We start from the raw sequence: 17974 nt of genomic DNA, 5'->3' as shown, positions 1-17974 counted from the left end.
TGCAGACGGGCTGAGCTCCGGCTAAGTCCCTCGGCTGCCAGGGTGGACAGGGGAAGTTCCAGCCCATGCTCTTCTGCCTTCAAGGCCAGACTTCCCACTACACAACACACTCTGCTAAGTTCAAAGATGTAAGGGCTTGACCAGTCCTCTGCCTGCTGGCACTTTTTTTTTTTTAAATCAATGATGTTCCTTTCCAGTTGCAAAAACTTCCATCCATCGCAGTGCAGCTAACCTGGTTTGACATCAGCTCCACCTCCCCTGATCTCTACCTCGCTGTTTTTGTGGGACCTCATTCATCCCATAAGTTAACCCACGTTTCTGATTATCACTCTCTTGACAACCTCCCTGTGGATGTGACAAGTCGAATTAGAAGAAACTTAAGAGAAAGGGGAAGAACAATGACCCTCGTTCGACAGATGAGAACCTGAGCTGCCCGCTCAGGGAGGTGGCTGGGAAGCGACTTCAGGACAGGTGGGGAGGGAACGCCCTGAAGATTTCAAAACAGAACCAGTGCTCAGCACAGAGCAAATGCCCCTGGAGGACTCCTCCCATCTGGCCATGTGGACGGTGATGGAGCTGCAATTACCATGTCAGAAGAGGCACCCACGAAACTGCCCTGGGTGTGTAAGTATGTGTGTGTGCCCCAACAGAATTTCATTTATGGAGACTGAAATTTGAATTTCCTTTCACCTTTGGCCAATTTTTTTAATTAGTAGGCGAACTTTTGGAGATGTTTTAAGTGTACAGAGAAACTGAGATGAAAGTACAATCTCCATGAACTCCCAACCGCCCCATGGGAGTTTCCCCTATTACTCACATCTTTCATTCCTACGGAACATTCCTTACAACTGATGAACTAATACAGATACTTAATTATACATTATTGACTACAGACTTGATATATCTTTTGTCACCCGAATGTTATTGACCAGAGATATTTCAATTTTGGCTTACATAACAAATCACCAGCTACAGATGTCAGTTACTGCAAAAAAAAACCCAGTCAGTAAGGCGTTAATACGCTTTTCATTAAGGTTTGCTCTTGGTGACACAGCCTATCGTTTCTGCCAAATGCAGACAAGTCCCCACCATCACGAGATCACACAGAATAGCGTCACTGCCCTAAAAGTCCCGTGTGCTCTGCCTATTCATCCCTTCCCCTCCCCAACTCCCGGCAACCACGGATCTTTTTTATTTTTGTTTATTTTTGCCTGCGCTGGGTCTTCATTACTCTGCTCGGTCTTTCTCAAGTTGTGGTGCTCGGGCTTCTCCTTGCAGTGGCTTCTCTGGTTGTGAGCACAGGCTCCAGGGCACGAAGACTTCAGTGGCTGCAGCTCCAGGCCCTAGGGCTCGGGCTCAGTAGCCGTGGTACATGGGTTTAGATGCTCTGCAGCATGTGGGATCTTCCCGGACCAGGGGTCAAATTCGATTAAATCTGATCAAATGTGTCCCCTGCACTGGTAGGTAGAGTGCAATTCACTGCACCACCAGGGACATCCCAAATCACTCTTTCCACTGCCTCTAGAATTTTACTTTTTGCTGAATGTCATAAAGTTGGAATCACACAGTACGCAGCTTTTTCAGACTGGCTTCTTCCATTTAGCCACGTGCATTTAAGTTTTCTCCATGTCTTCTCATGACTTGAGAGATTTTTTTAATAGACTTTTTTAAGACCAGGGCTTCCCTGGTAGCTCAGATGGTAAAGAACTTGTCTGCAGTGTAAGAGATCCAGGTTCAATACCTGGATGGGGAAGATCCCCTGGAGGAAGGATGGCTATCCACTCTGGTATTCTTGCCTGGAGAATTTTATGGACAGAGGAGGCTGGTGGGCTACAGTTCACAGGGTTGCAAAGAGTCAGACACAACTGGCTCTTTCTTTCACTTTCTTAGGAACAGTTTTAGGTTTGCAGAATAGATCGGAAAATACAGATCATTCCCCCAAACTCCCCCAAAGTCCCACACACTCACGTTCACAACTTGTACTAGTGTGATGCACTTGTTACAACTGATGAACTACTGTTGGTCCACTATTACGAACTGAAGTTCACACTGTGACATGAAGCACCAGTCTATGGCACATGGATAAGAATGAGTGTATCCACCGGTTTCATCACTGAGTAATATTCCATGATATGTGTGTATCATGCTGTTGCTGCTGCTAAGTCACTTCAGTCGTGTCTGCCTCTGTGCGACCCTATGGACAGCAGCCCACCAGGCTTCTCTGTCCACAGGATTCTCTAGGCAAGAATACTGGAGTGGGTTGCCATTTCCTTCTCCCGGATGTACCATTGTTATCCATTTACTGCTGAAGGAATTTTGGGGCCATTTGGAGCCACTATGAATAAAAGTGCTATACTGCAAATGTTTGTGTTCAGGGTTCCATATGGACCTAGTTTTCAATTGATTAGAAGAATACTTAGGAGCATGATTGCTGGATCGTGCGGTGAAAATATGCTCAGCTTTGTAGAAACTGCAAACTGTCTTCCAAAGCAGCTGTGCCATTTTGCACCCCCACCAGCAACGAACGAGAGAGCCCGTTGCTCCACCTTCCTTGCCGGCACTCGGTGCTGCCAGTGTTTTAGATTCAGCCATTCCAGTCATCTGGAGTGACATCTTGCTGCTGCTACTGCTGCTAAGTCGCTTCAGTCGTGTCCAACTCTGTGCGACCCCATAGACGGCAGCCCACCAGGCTCCCCGTCCCTGGGATTCTCCAGGCAAGAACACGGGAGTGGGTTGCCATTTCCTTCTCCAATGCATGAAAGTGAAAAGTGAAAGTGAAGTCACTCAGTCGTGTCCGACTCTTTGCAACCCCATGGACTGCAGCCTACCAGGCTCCTCCATCCATGGGATTTGCCAGGCAAGAGTACTGGAGTGGGGTGCCATCGCCTTCTCTGGAGTGATATCTTCTCACTTTAACCCAACTATATATATATATTTTAAAGTACATTGTTCAACTCCCTAAAGTAAAAAGCAACTTCTGATAAACTGCATAATAAACTGCAAGGAATCAGCTCTGAATGGTCATTCTCAGAAATTCCAATCACAAAAGAAGGCTCTGTTGAGAGAGAAAAATTAATCTTTAAAACAATTCATTCCTATTGCTGAATGCAAGGCTGACATATGATTTGGAACCGAAACACACTGAGCTTGAAGAAAACAAATCGAAATTTGTCCCATCATCACTAATATGTTAAAATACAAACTTTCAAAGGCAGTTGGACACCTGAAGTTGAGAGATTAAAAAAAAAAACTGTCTTCTAGTAACCACTGGCCACATACAGGCATTTTCTCTGACATTCCTGGATTTGCTTTGACAACGTTCTCAGATTTAAACACTGTGCACTCCTAAATTGCTTCATACCATTTCTAAGGCACTAAAACTTGAACAGCAGGGAGGGGAGGGGGGGCTGTGCTTTCTCCTTCTTCTATAGCTTGTCCAGATGTTCTCTAGCACTTTTTATAGAAACTAGAGCACCAGAATAATGAGAAGAAAGGTTTCACTGTCTATTATTACACCTGTTATGGCTTGAATTTTCATAAAGACATTCTCTTGCTATATTTATGTCAAAGCAGCATTTCACACCTGCATGTTGATACAATGGTTTTGATGTTCATTAACTCAACAAAGATTCAGGCAATAAAGTGCAAATAATTCTTGAAAGAAGTCACTCGTTTTCATTTTCTTTTTTGCATCGATGTGAACTTGCTATATGAAACTTAACATAATCAAAAGTCATATAACACATCTGCCTTGAAAAATTATTGGCAAGACATCTTAAATTTTTTAACAGCCCATTTAATATTCCCATTCTTAGCAGGCATGATATAACCCATATGAAACAAGTGCTTTATCCTCAGCTCTAGATGTGCTGTTTATGGCAGCTCCTCTAAAGCCTTGGAAACAGTCCATAATGAGGTGGCAAAGATGCCTGAACACTTTTCCAAACCAAATGGCAAAACATTTAAGAGAAGCATCAAAAAAGAATTTGCCAGGAAAAAACCTAACATTTGGAATACCTTTTCTTTGCATTCTTGAGGATACATTTTGGAGGATACATTCAAATACTTCTGTGTTTGACCTCTGGCTACCTATGAAAATTGAGGCAAAGCATCCCCATATTTTATAAAGCAACATCCTCTAGTGTAAGATCCTTCAGGGCAAAAAGCTGAAACACCCACACTTTGGTAATGCTAAGAAAATTCTCCCCATTACTTTGCTGTCAACCTAACCAGAGTGTCTACGTAGTCTGCTGAAAGCCTTTTTAAGGGGAGTCTTGGGGCTTGTTGTTGTCAAATCACTAAGTCGTGTCCGACTCTTTGCGACCCCATGGGCTGCAGCACGTCGGGCTTTCCTGTCCCTCGCCAACTCCCAGAGCTTGCTCAAACTCATGTCCATTGAGTCGGTGATGCCATCCAACCATCTCATCTTCTGTCACCCCCTTCTCTTCTAACTTATTTTAAAATTTCCAGAGAAGGACTTTTGGCTCAGAGGATACTGAGTATCAGGCTGAACTGAAGGTGTCTTTGCCAAGTTAACCACACACCCTGACTAATCACGTTGGGAAGCCTCCAGGACAAGAGGTACAGATGTTTAATGCAGTACAAATAACTGGAGGATTTTGGTAATTTAGTGCTTTCCTTTTTCACCCACAGCTTGATAAACATAGTACTCTCATCTACACCAAAGACGGAAAATTTTCTAGCATACAGTTACAGGTTGAATTGTGTCCCTCTCAACAACAAAGTAAGCACACTGTTGTTGATATGCCCAGAACGTCAAAGTGTGACTTGTTTGGAACCAGGGTCTTTTCAGATGCAATGAAGCCATCTCATTGGAATCAACTGGTCAATGGGATAGGGTGGTCCCTAATCCAATACGGCTGGAGTCCTTATAAGATGATGTGAAGACACAGGGAGAGAACACGGTGATGAGACAGATATTACAGAGAGCGAGAGTTGCAGCTGCAGGCCAAGAAAGGCCAAGAATTAACACCCACGGCCAGGGCCAGGAAAAGGAAAGAAGAACTGTCCCCTACAGGCTTCAAAGGGAGTATGGTCCTGCCCATGCTCTCAGAGGCACAGACTTCAGATGTCTGACCTCCAGATTTTTGAGACAATACATTTCTGTTGTTTTAAGCCACCCAGCTTGTGGTCATTTTTTTGTGGCATTCTTCCAAAACTAATACACAACATGATCAAGTGGGATTTATTTACTGGGATGCAAGGATGGTTCAGCATACACAAGACAACCAATGTGATACACCACATTAACAGAATGAAAGATAAAAATAATAGACTCATCTCAATAGATGGAGAAAAGCATCTGACAAAAATACAACATGCTTTCATGGTAAAACTCCTAACAAACTGAATACAGAAAGAACATACATAAAGCCCATCTATGATAAACCCCCAGCCAGCATTATACTCAATGGTGAAAGCTTTCCCTGTAACAACAGAGACAAGAAAAGGGTGTCCAATGACACCACTCCTATTCAACCCGGTACTGGAAGTCCTAGCCAGAGCAATCACGTAAGAAAAAGAAACGAAAGTAAGAAGGAGAAGTGTCTTTGTTTGCAGATAACATGATTTTATATTTTAAAAATCCTAATGACTCCGTGAAGAAATTGCTAGAAGTAATCAGCTAAATCAGTAAAATTGCAGGTTACAAAATCAAAATATGGGAAACAGTCATGATTTTATATACTAACAATAAAACACCAGAAAAAGAAATAAAGAAAACAAGCCCATTGACAATAGTATCAAAAACAATCAAATACTTAGTAATAAACTTATCCAAAGAGGTGAACGATCTGTACATTGAAAACTATAAGACTTTGATGAAAGAACTGAAAAGATACAAACAAGTAGAAAGATAGCCCATGTTCATGGATTGGAAGAATGAATATTGTTAAAATATTCCTATTACCCAAAACCAGCCATAGAGTCAAAGCAATTCCTATTAAAATTCCAATAATATTTTTCATGGAAATATAAAAACTACCCTAAAATCTGTACGGAGGCACAAAAGACGTCCAAATGGCCAAAGCAATTATGGCAAAGTAGAGCAAAGTTGGAGGCACCATGCTTTCTGATTTCAAACTGTACTACAAAGCTGTAGTAATGAACACAGTGTGGTACTGGCATAAGAATAGACACAGAGACCAATGGAACACAATTGAGAGCCCAGAAATAAATCTATGTATATATGTCTCTTCAGTAAATGGTATTGGGAAACCTGAATACCAACAAGTAGAAGAATGTGCACCACTCCCAAAAATGAACTTGGAATGGATTAGAGACTTAAATTTAAGATACAAAACCACAAGGTATGAGATATAAATCTTATACCACAAGACACAAAACTGCTAGAAGAAAACACAGAAGGAAAAGCCCCTTGGCATTGGTCTTGGCAGCGATTTCCTGGACATGTCGCCAAAAGAGCAAGCAATAAAAGCAAAACAAATAAGTGGAAATAGGGACTTGCCCAGCAGTCCAGTGGTTAGCACTTCAATCTTCCAATGCATGGGTTCAATCCCTGGTTGGGGAATTGAGATCCCACACGCCCTGAAGCCAAATTTTAAAAAAAAGCAGGACTACATCAAACGAAAAAGCTTCTGCATATCAACAAAATGATAAAGCAACCTACTGCATGGGAGAAAATATTTGCAGATCATATATCTGATAAGAGGTTACCCTGGCGGCTCAGACAGTAAAGCATCTGCCTGCAATGCAGGGGACTGGGGTTCGATCCTTGGGTTGGGAAGATCCTCTGGAAAAGGAAATGGAACCCACTCCAGTACTCTTGCCTGGAGTCTACAGTCCATGGGGTCGCAGAGAATTGGACACGACTGAGCGACTTCACTTTCACTTTTCTTTTATCTGATAAGGGCTCAATATCCAAAATATATAAAGAACTCATACAACTCCACAGCAAAAAACAAACAATCCAAGTTAAAAGTCAGTGGAAGAATTTATTTTCCAAAGAAGACATCCAAATGGCCAACAATTACATGAAAAGGTGCTGGAAGTCACTAATCGTCAGGGTAATGCAAACTGAAACCACAATGAGGTATTACCTCACACCAGGGAGAATGGCTATCATCACAAAGAACACAAGTAACAAATGTTGGGAAGATGTGGAGAGAAGGGAGCCCAAAGGAGTACGTCAAGGCTGTATATTGTCACCCTGCTTATTTAACTTCTATGCAGAGTACATCATGAGAAACGTTGGGCTGGAAGAAGCACAAGCTGGAATCGAGATTGCTGGGAGAAATATCAGTAACCTCAGATATGCAGATGACACCACCCTTATGGCAGAAAGTGAAGAAGAACTAAAGAGCCTCTTGATGAAAGTGAAAGAGGAGAGTGAAAAAGTTGGCTTAAAGCTCAACATTCAGAAAACTAAGATTATGGCATCTGGTCCCATCACTTTATGGCAAATAGATGGGGAGACAGTGGAAACAGTGTCAGACTTTATTTTTTTGGGCTCCAAAATCACTGCAGATGGTGATTGCAGCCAAGAAATTAAAAGATGCTTACTCCTCGGAAGGAAAGTTATGACCAACCTAGATAGAATATTGAAAAGAAGAGCTATTACCTTGCTAATAAAGGTCCGTCTAGTCAAGGCTATGATTTTTCCAGTGGTCATGTATGGATGTGAGAGTTGGACTGTGAAGAAGGCTGAGCGCCAAAGAATTGATGCTTTTGAATTGTGGTGTTGGAGAAGACTCTTGAGAGTCCCTTGGACTGCAAGGAGATCCAACCAGTCCATTCTAGAGGAGATCAGTCCTGGGTGTTCTTTGGAAGGACTGATGCTGAAGCTGAAACTCCAGTACTTTGGCCACCTCATGCGAAGAGCTGACTCATTGGAAAAGACTCTGATGCTGGGAGGGATTGAGGGCAGGAGGAGAAGGGGACGACAGAGGATGAGATGGCTGGATGGCATCACCAACTCGATGCACATGAGTTTGGGTGAACTCCAGGAGTTGGTGATGGACAGGGAGGCCTGGCATGCTGTGATTCATGGGGTCGCAAAGAGTTGGACACGACTGAGCAACTGAACTGAACTGAACTGAATGCACCATTGGTGGGAATGCAAGCTGGTATAGCCATTATGAAAGCCACTCTGGCAATTCCTCAAAAAAGTAAAATCAGAATTACCATATGATCCAGCAATCCCACTTCTAGATATTTATCCAAAGGAGTTAAAAATCAAGACCTTATAGAGCTATCTGCAATCCCATATTCCTTGCAATATTACTCATACTACCTAAGATATGAAAACAATCTAAGTATCCTTTAACAGATTAATGGATAAATAAGATGTGATCTACCTAAGCTTATAAGATTAACAACTTCTAGGCATCTAAGGCACAGCATGATGATTACAGGAATACTGTGTCATATGTTTGAATGCTGCAAAGAGAATAGATATTTAATAGTCTCACCACAAAAAAGAAATAGCAATTATGTAACAAGATGGAGTTGTTGCTAATACATAGTTGCTAATACTATGGCAGCAATCATTTTGCCATATATAAATGCATCAAATCAAATGTTATACACCTTAAACATTCACAATGTTGTATGTCAATTACATCTCAATAAAGCTGAGGGGAAATTAAAAAAATTAGCCATCAACAGAAAAAAGACAGCTGGGGACTCCCGGGTGACCCAGTGGCTGAGACTCTGTGCTCCCAATGCACAGGGGCCCAGGTTTGATCACTGATCAGGGAACTAGATACCACAGGCCATAACTAAGACCCAGTGAAGCTAAATAAATTTTTAAAATAATAAACATTTTAAAAACTGTTTTAAAAAAGGAAGCTAGCACATATACCTTGTTAAAAATGGGTTCAGGAGTCAGATAATGGTTCAAACTCTGCTGTCTGGATTAACTTTCACAGCATTCAAAGCTCCTCTGGGTAAGTCTTGCTACAATGAGCGGTCCCCAGGGGTCAGATCCTGTCCAGGCCCACCGCCAGGGCCCTGCTTCTGGTCCCACACTTTGGCAAGAAAGCAGCCTCCAGTGTCACCACGCAGATGAAGGTCTGTGATCAGAATCCACTCGGGGGGAGGGCCCTCCGGGGATGTGTGAGTCTGTTTTTTGTTTCTTTGATATTTAATAAACCCAAAATAAACCGGGAAACTCATTTTACCTTAAAATTAAAATACACGGAGGCTATCTCATGTCATATTCATTAATCTTAAAAATATATTACTTTTATACCTATAAAGTAGCTTTGACTAAAAAGTTTGTGTTCACCCAAAATTCATATGCTGACCCCCTAACCCCAGTGTAATGGTATTTGGAGATGGGGCCTTTAGAAGGGCCTCCTTAGGGTTAGGAGGTCATGAGGGTAGAGTCTGAATGACGGGATTTTTGCCTTTATAGGAAGAGATGCCAGAAAGCCTGGAGTGTGAGTGTGTGTCTGTGTGTGTGTGTCTGTCTGTCCTGTCTCTCCCTCAACCACATATGTGAAGACACAGCAGGAAGGCAGAAGTAAAAGCCAGGAAGAGCGTCCTTGCTGGAAACCCACGTGCTGGCACGTGGACCCCCAGCCACCAGAACTGCGAGAACGAAACGTTTGCTGTTGAAGCCTCCCAGGCCATGGTGTTTTGTATGGGAGACTGAGTTGACTAAAACTGTTGTTATACACAAGTGAGAACCTAAGTTAATGAAATGGTGAAAACACCTCAAATACTATAGCAGTAGTCAGACATCAGCTGGGTCAGAACTCCCTCCCTGGAAGTCCTCAGCTGCTTTGGTGGTGGGGTAGTTTAGTCGCTAAGTCGTGTCCAACCCTTGTGACCCCGTGGACTGTAGCTCACTAGGCTCCTCTGTCCATGGGATTTCCCAGACAAGAACACTGGAGTGGGTTGCCATTTCCTTCTCCAGGGGATCTTCCCGACTCAGGGATCGAACCCCTGTCTGCTGCATTGCAGGCAGATTCTTTACCAACTAAGCCATCAGGGAAGTCCTCAGCTGCCCTAAGTACAGTTCAGTTCAGTTCAGTTCAGTCGCTCAGTCATGTCCGACTCTGCGACCCCATGAACCGCAGAACACCAGGCCTCCCTGTCCATCACCAACTCCCAGAGTTTACCCAAACTCATGTCCATTGAGTCGGTGATGCCATCCAACCATCTCATCCTCTGTCATCCCCTTCTCCTCCTGCCTTCAATCTTTCTCAGCATCAGGGTCTTTTCAAATGAGTCAGTTCTTCACATCAGGTGGCCAAAGTACTGGAGTTTCAGCTTCAACATCAGTCCTTCCTATGAACACCCAGGACTGACCTCCTTTAGGATGGACTGGTTGGATCTATTGTGTGTCAACTAAGTTGCTGTGCCCCTCTGCTTTCAGTAGCAAATAAGACCTGTTTACTCTGTATTGCATGGCACAGCCCTGTTCCCGGGGGTGGGCTCTCAGGGCAAAGCAGAACAGGACGAGGGGAGGGAGAAGGGGGCCCCCCGTCCTCTCCCCGGGACACCTGGGCCTGAGCCCTTGTCTGAGCCTCCTCCCCGTTAGTGATGCCCACACAAAGGCGTGGCACGTTAGGAGTCAAGGGCCTGCACGGAGCCAGGCTGCCCCTCTGCCCGCCTCCCTGGTGCTGAACCCTTGTCCAGAGTGCCAGGCGAACACCTGTTTCCCCACTGCCCCATCACCTCTCGGATCAACCCCATGTCCTTGGCTTATTGGAGTCACTTCATTAAAGGATGGGCACAAAGGGGACTTCCTGGTGGTCCAGTGGCTAAGACTCCACGCTCCCAGCGCAGGGGGCCCAGGTTCGATGCCTGGTTAGGGAAGAAGATCCTGCACATCCCAACTAAAGAACCCACATCACAACAAGGCCCAGTGCAGTCAAATAAATAAAAACAAATAAGTAAGGGATGGGCAGAAGGGAGCAGCTCTGAGGTATCCAGCGTCCACTTTCCTCCTTGTCTTTTCACTCCCCTGTTCTTTCAACCAGTTGAGAAGCCCTCTCACACAATTTCCCAAATTTCATGATATTATTCCCAGGAAGGATGTATAAGACATGCCAGAACCCCAGAGAAAATACCTCTGAAATAAGCCCCACTTTTGCATAGTATTGGGGCCACTTTATAGAGAACAGCTGACTTTTTTTATGTTCTCTGCTTTTTTGAATCTGGAAAGTATTGACAGGTCCATAAAGACACACTGGTTTGCTATTTTTAATACATCTGCACAACACTACCTGTCTGGCAAAAATCAGTGTTCACGATAATTGAGGGTCACTGGTACCGGATATCCATAGCCAACAGTGCTTCCCTCAACTTGAGACAGATCTCTAACATCCTTCTAGGATTCTCTATTCAACAAGAATAGGACAAAAGTACTTCCTCTCGGAGGTTTTATGAAGTTTTTTACCTTGATTACTTAATGCATCATTTTATACCACTTGGATATGCTTACTTTCATAGGCAAATCGGAGTCCTTGAGACAATGGTTTCAGATGTATCATTCATTAAAGAAAGCAATGACTTACATTTCATCATCTGTTTTCATTAAAATATCTTAAGGAAATGGTTCTGCCTTAAAGGCTCTCTTCCTGAGTTCGTATGCAACCAAATCATCTTATTCTTTTCCATGAAAAACCTTAATTCTTGCAAGTTAGAGTTGGTGACTTTAATATTTAGTAATAGCTGCAATCATTCTTTTTTATTTACCATATGCAGTTGGCAAGATTTTTATTTTACTATTTTTCTTTTCCATTTTATGATAATGCTCTCTTTTTTGTATGATAATGTCATAAGCCTAATTTTCTCTTCAGCTAGGTCTTGGATATTCCCCTCAAAGGCTGATATTTTAAATGAAAACATTTAAAACTTAATGTTAGCAGAATGGTTATGTGGTCACATGCATACATGGGGAAATAAGCCTACAGACTCCGTTAATAATATTCCATGCAAATTAACGCGGCACATATAGTAAGCAGCTTCCCTTCAGGGCTGAGCTATATTGTAAAACTGAGGCTAAAGTTTTAAAAAGATAATAAAATGGAGAGCAAATAACTAGGAATCAGCTTGTCAACTTCTGTTGCAGGGCTGACGTCTGAATATCATTTGCATCTGATAGAGAAAATCACAATCTAAGGAACACGCTCATTGGATGAGCATCTAGCCTACATTAACACTGGTACTGAGTAGGGCCCTGTGAGGTCCTAGGCACAAAGCTTTTCTGTGTCCTTCTTTCATTTGATTACAGGAAATAACCTTCATTCAGCCTCCATGACCTTCCCTGAGCTCCAACTGGTCAGGTTCAAGCACAAAACCAGAAGAAACACACAGTCAAGACAAACAATAGTGCAGCCTTGGGGCAGGGTCTTGGTTCCCCGTCAATACACACAGAGCATCTTTGAGCTGTTTTGCAGATATGGAAAGCCCCTCCGGGTGAGAGTAGGGTGCTGCCCACCAGCACACAGACTCCAGACCAGTTAGAAGCAGAAGGTTGACGATGCTGACTCCCACTTACCTGTCCACCAACCCATCAGAAGAACACCCAGGAACTGACCACGCCCTCTTTGAACCACTGCTTTGAAACTCTTCATTAGCCCCTCCACACTGGGACACACAGCTTTGAGGACATTAGCCCACTGTGTCCCCCCTTTGCCTGGCATAGCAATAAAGCTATTCTATTCTTCAGTTCAGTTCAGTTCAGTCACTCAGTCCTGTCCGACTCTTTGTGACTGCACGGACTGCAGCACACCAGGCCTCCCTGTCCATCACCAACTGCTTACTCAAACTCATCCATTGAGTCGGTGATGCCCTCCAACCATCTCATCCTCCCCTTCTCCTCCCACCTTCAATCTTTCCCAGCATCAGTGTCTTTTCTACTTCACCCAAAACTCTCTGTCTTAAATTTAATTTAGTGTAGGGGTACAGAGGCCAGATTCAGCTTCAACCTGACCTTTTTTTGTGTGTGTGGTTATTTGTTAACAAACATACCAGATTGGTGTCTCTTGAAGACATTAGCTGAGGCTGGCCCAAGGCATCAGTTCAACAGTTCCTTCAGGGTAATCTGAAGCCCAAGTGCAAGTTGAAGACGCACCTAGTTTAACAGCAGCCGGAGGTTGGGGGTTACAGGAAGGATCAGTTTCAGAAAGGCAGGAAGTGGCAGTGAATCAAGCTTACCAGCATGACAACCAAGGTACTGACAGTACCTTGAGAGCAGGCGCTGAGTAAGAGTTCTCTCTAGTTTCTTATGTCTAATGTGCTGAACCTTTCTGTGTGCCTGAAATTCCCTCCCCACCTCTCAGCATCACTGGGCCCACCCCAGCCCCCAGGCCTCAGCTGCAAAGTCAGTTCCCAAGGGTGGCCCACCTGGGCCAGGCTCTGCCCCAGTGCTGTCTACCGAGACTGCAGAACAGAAACGAAAAACAGACAAGGAGGACCTGCAGGGGACAAATGAGGTGACTTGTCCAGCATGGCAGCCATGCCCCAAGGATGCCCACTTGTCTCTGAGCTCAACCTGACCCCAGACCTACCCTTCTTCTCTCCGCCCTGTAAGATCTGTGCTCTCCCAGGGCTCACTGCTCTGATTACTGATGACCCTCAAAAGTATCAATAACGCTATTCCTAGGGACTTTCCTGCCAGTCCAGTGGTTAAGACTCTGTGCTTCCAATGCAACGGGCATGGGTTTGATACCTGATCCCTGTTTAGGGAACTAAGATCCCATATACCACATGGCAAAAAAAAAAAAGTTATCCCAAAGGGAGGTACAGGAAACTGGAGGAACTGAAAGGCAATAATAGAGGGAAAAAAAAGAATAATAAAAGGGAAAGGGGTACTTGAAATGTATTATGATTGAATGAAATCTAAATGCACAAAGACTGATTCACCTGGAATTTGAACAGTCTAAGGAGATCTCTGCAAGAAGTGATTATGTAAGTGGACAGACATGAACAGGGATGGGGGGTGGGCACAGTGATCTCTCTCCCCTGGCCGAGAGATGCAGGGAAGGAGCTGAGCTGGGCGGCAATGAAGGGGTATTGTAAAGCCGATGCATCAGCATCACTTTTATAGACCATGTTGGGGTATAAAAGCACATACAGAGCGTTACATAACTTCCAAGGTCAGCTAAAACCACCACATACATAATTTGACAAAGGCTTGTTTCATACTATAAATGCCTACTTTTGTGCTCTTTTCCTGAACTTTCATGACTCACCAATAAAGAGATGCAACATTTCATGATGTATTCTCTAATGAATCTGCCTTGTCTATTCAGGATTCTGCAAAGGGAAAACCAGGAGCAAATGTAAATGTTTTCCTAGCCCTTATAAAAGTACAAAATTAAAAAGGCCCATTGCCTTGTAATGGAAATATTCTACTAAATTGAAATCTTATTTTCAAATGATCCAACCAGAACAATCAACAATCACAGGCTTTATGTCCAAACGGGAGAGGAGGGGGCACAGATAACTTGCCCTTGGGTTAGCAGGGTTATATTTAAACAATGAAGGCCAAACATGTCTATATGAAGGGCTCTGAGAAAAATATGCCGGGTATTTTTTTTTTTAATTAATGGGAATTCTGCTCCCAAATTTCTACAGAAAGCTTTTTATTTTCTAATCTGATTATTCACTGCAATTTTAGCCACTGCCAGGAAGAAGTCAGACGACTGTAAAAATCTATGATGTCCCATCTGAAGGGAGGTGACCAACAATTGGGGTCCCTGGGGGCTCCACGTTCCAGTATGAGCTGGGATCGGGTATGTGGGGTCAAGGGGAGAGATGTGCATGAAACAATGAGCTCAGGAGTTCCCCAAGATGCAAGCAAGTGCTGAAAACCACAATCACACCAAGTGTGGGCAACAGGAAGCCAGGTCGGTGATTTAACACTTGACAAAAAAAAAAGTTTCCCTCTCCTCTACACCCACAAAGGAATAGGGCTGCTTTTCCTAATTAGGCCACAGACAACACACAACCGCTCTGACCCCCTCCATTCACCATCGACAGATGGCAAAGTACTACAGCTTCCTGGATTTATAGGGACATATCCATTTGTATTATCTACAAGTGTTTTCTGGAACATTCACTTTTAAAAGAATAGTTCTTGAAACAATAAGGTCCTACTGTACAGCAGAGGGAACTATATTCAGTATCCTGGGATAAACCATAATGGAAAAGAATATGAAAAAGAATATATATATATATGTGTGTGTGATATATACACATACACGTATATTCCACTCACAGAAGAGTCAGTAAAGAATCTGCCTGCAGTGCAGGAGACCTGGGTTCTATTTCTGGGTCGGGAAGATCCCCTGGAGAAGGAAACAGCAACCCACTTCACGTACTCTTGCTGGAGAATTCCACGGACAGAGGAACCTGGCGGGCTACAGTCCACGGGGTTGCAAGAGTCAGACATGACTCAGCGAATAAACCCCCAGACATACACGTATAACTGAGAAGGAGACGACAGAGGACGAGATGGTTGGATGGCGTCACTGACTCAATGCACATGAGTTTGAGCAAACTCTGCAAGATGGTGAAGGACGGGGAAGCCTGGCGTGCTGCAGCCCATGGGGTCTCAAAGAGTCAGACACGGCTCAGTGACTGAACAATAACTGAGTCACTTTGCTGTACAGCAGAAATTCACACAACACTGTAAAACAATTACACTTCAATGAAACAATTCTTTCAAAAGAACAGGTTTTCAAAAGTTGATACAACAAAAAAATGGGAGGAAGGGGGAATAAAAGCTACAAGTTTATAACTTTAGTTGCAACTTGGCATCATTTCAGTCTAAGGAAATCCCTGAAACATTTAAATTTACTTTGTAAGATATAAGATATTTTCATACAATGGAAACAACTAAATGTACCAAGATTGTTTAAAAAGTTTCTTTGTTTCCTTGTAGGAATCATGACACTGTTACATGTGCAAAGTCCACACAAGAGCAGTGTGCAGGGCAGTGTCAGAAACAGCATCACATCCTTACACCTCTCCAGATGCACCACATGCAGCACTTTGTCGTTATCATAGCAACTGTTATTCCCATGGGAGGAAGTCACCCGGACAAGTGGCAAAGAGGGTCAGTGAGAGAATCAGTCCCAGAAACCAGGCACCCAGCCCCCAATCCAGTACTTTTATTATTCAGCCCCTCATTAAGGTCAAGTTTTCTGAAGAAGAAACTCCATCTCCCTAAGAAAGGCGGCATTGCATTGGCGGTTAAGAGTATGGGCTTTGGAGACAAACAATTCTAAGTCCCAGGCCTTGTTCTGCCACATTCCAGGGATGTAACCGTGGACCAGTAACCCCTCCTCCCTGCACTCCGTTTTACCATCTGTACAATGGACCTATGGGAGCCACTGTCATGATACACCAGTCTCCAGCTTTCCCCTCCTCCCAGCGCACAGAAGGCACACTCCTCCACCACCTGCAGCTGGACGGCGCCACGTGACCAGCTCTGACACATGCACTGTGAGCAGAGGAAGGTTTGCGGCATCCAGGTGTGCACAGTGAGGAGTCCACGCACACACGATGCTGTGCACCCTCTCTGGTACCCAGCCCTGTGCTGAGACCAGAGTCACCCAACACCGCACCACCTAACAGATCGCAGCTCAAGCCTTCCTCAGGCCCCTTCTTGTGACGATCAAGTGAAATGGCAGAGGAAGTTCTTAACACAATGCCTTGCACGGTCACCAGTGAACGAACGACGGCCCCCATCTATAGACCTGCATGGGTGAAAAGGGAGACCCAAGATTCAGTCTCAAGACTCCTATTCCATAGTCCACTTATTCTCTCTACAAATGTTTGCAGAGTACCACGTGCCAGGCACTCTGCTGGGAGTTGAATATACCCCCAGGAAATACACACATCTTTAAAGACTGTCTTGGAGAAGGAAATGGCAACCCACTCCAGTGTTCTTTCCTGGAGAATCCCATGGGCAGAGGAGCCTGGTGGGCTACAGTCCATGGGGTCGCAAAGAGTCGGACACGACTGGGCGACTTCCCTTTCCCTTCCCTTTCCCTTTAAAGACTGTCTAGAAACCCCTTTCTGAGGGAGTTAGGGTGCAACTCTTCATGATTATGTACAACTCTTAGATTATATTATGCGTAACTCTTCATGTATACATCCTAGTGACCTGCAGAGGAGTGAATTCCTGCCCTGGCAGGGATCTGAGGGGTCAGAGAGACCACCGAGGACACTTTCAAGGTCTTGACTCGTCCCCTCCCATACATGAGACTCACCAAGCTCTCCTGCCTGCTGATGAGGGCAGTAAACATCAACGCACCTGGTCTACGAGGTCTACAGGGACAGAGCTCTGACTTCCATCAAGGGTGCCGTAGTGAACAATTTATCACATCGCCGTCTCCCGTCACAGCCAACAGCACCCGCCACATATGCAGGTCATTTCATGAAATATGTGAGCTGAATGGGTAGATCCTGATAAATCTCCCAGTATTTTAATCTTTTTTTTTTTTCTCCTCCATTCTTAAAACTATACTTTTCTTGAGAGGGAACTTCTCCAAAGACTCCTTGGACTTTTGGGTGTGTTTTTCCAACTTCAAATTTATTTTAATGATGTGTACAGACGTTAACAAATTACAATTAAAACAAAATCAGTTATGTTCATTACACATAACTTAAAGTCATGCAGCACTGCATGTTAAAAACAACAGCTTCATTCATATACAAAAGAGCATTATTTTGAGACTTGTGATAGTATAATGAAATTTTTATCATAAGCTTCTGGTAAGGAGTATTTCCTAAAGATTTAAAGACCTGGTGAATCAGTTAATGCATTATTAGAAAAGATAGGAAACATTTTAGTAAAGTGAGACTACAAGCAATTAACTTGAAAATTACACCAGGGACGGGGTTGAGCATTCCTGACTGAACACCCAGTTGCTGGTGGACATGTTCTCAAAGTAAGGGCTCTGAACTCCAGATACAGCCATGTTTTCATTAACTTGGGAAAAATGATTACATCTGGAAAATGCATATA

General features: G+C 43.8%; 1 protein-coding gene across 3 annotated transcripts in view; it reads right to left on the bottom strand.

Annotated features, from left to right (window-relative positions):
* The window catches only part of CSGALNACT1 (chondroitin sulfate N-acetylgalactosaminyltransferase 1), a 339116-nt gene that overhangs the window by 205900 nt on the left and 115242 nt on the right, over positions 1 to 17974 (bottom strand). The window contains exon 1 of one of the 3 annotated variants that reach the window (XM_070781519.1): positions 12967 to 13457. The exons of the other annotated variants lie outside the window; for them this stretch is intronic. The gene's annotated coding sequence lies outside the window, so the exon portion shown is untranslated. Of the gene's footprint in view, positions 1 to 12966; positions 13458 to 17974 lie in introns of those variants that run through there. 3 annotated transcript variants of the gene reach the window in all.

This window comes from Bos indicus, chromosome 27, assembly GCF_029378745.1.
Source record: "Bos indicus isolate NIAB-ARS_2022 breed Sahiwal x Tharparkar chromosome 27, NIAB-ARS_B.indTharparkar_mat_pri_1.0, whole genome shotgun sequence".
In the NCBI taxonomy this organism is placed as follows: Eukaryota; Metazoa; Chordata; class Mammalia; order Artiodactyla; family Bovidae; genus Bos; species Bos indicus.
Note: the sequence above shows the minus strand (reverse complement) of the source record. Positions and strands in the feature narration are given on the sequence as shown.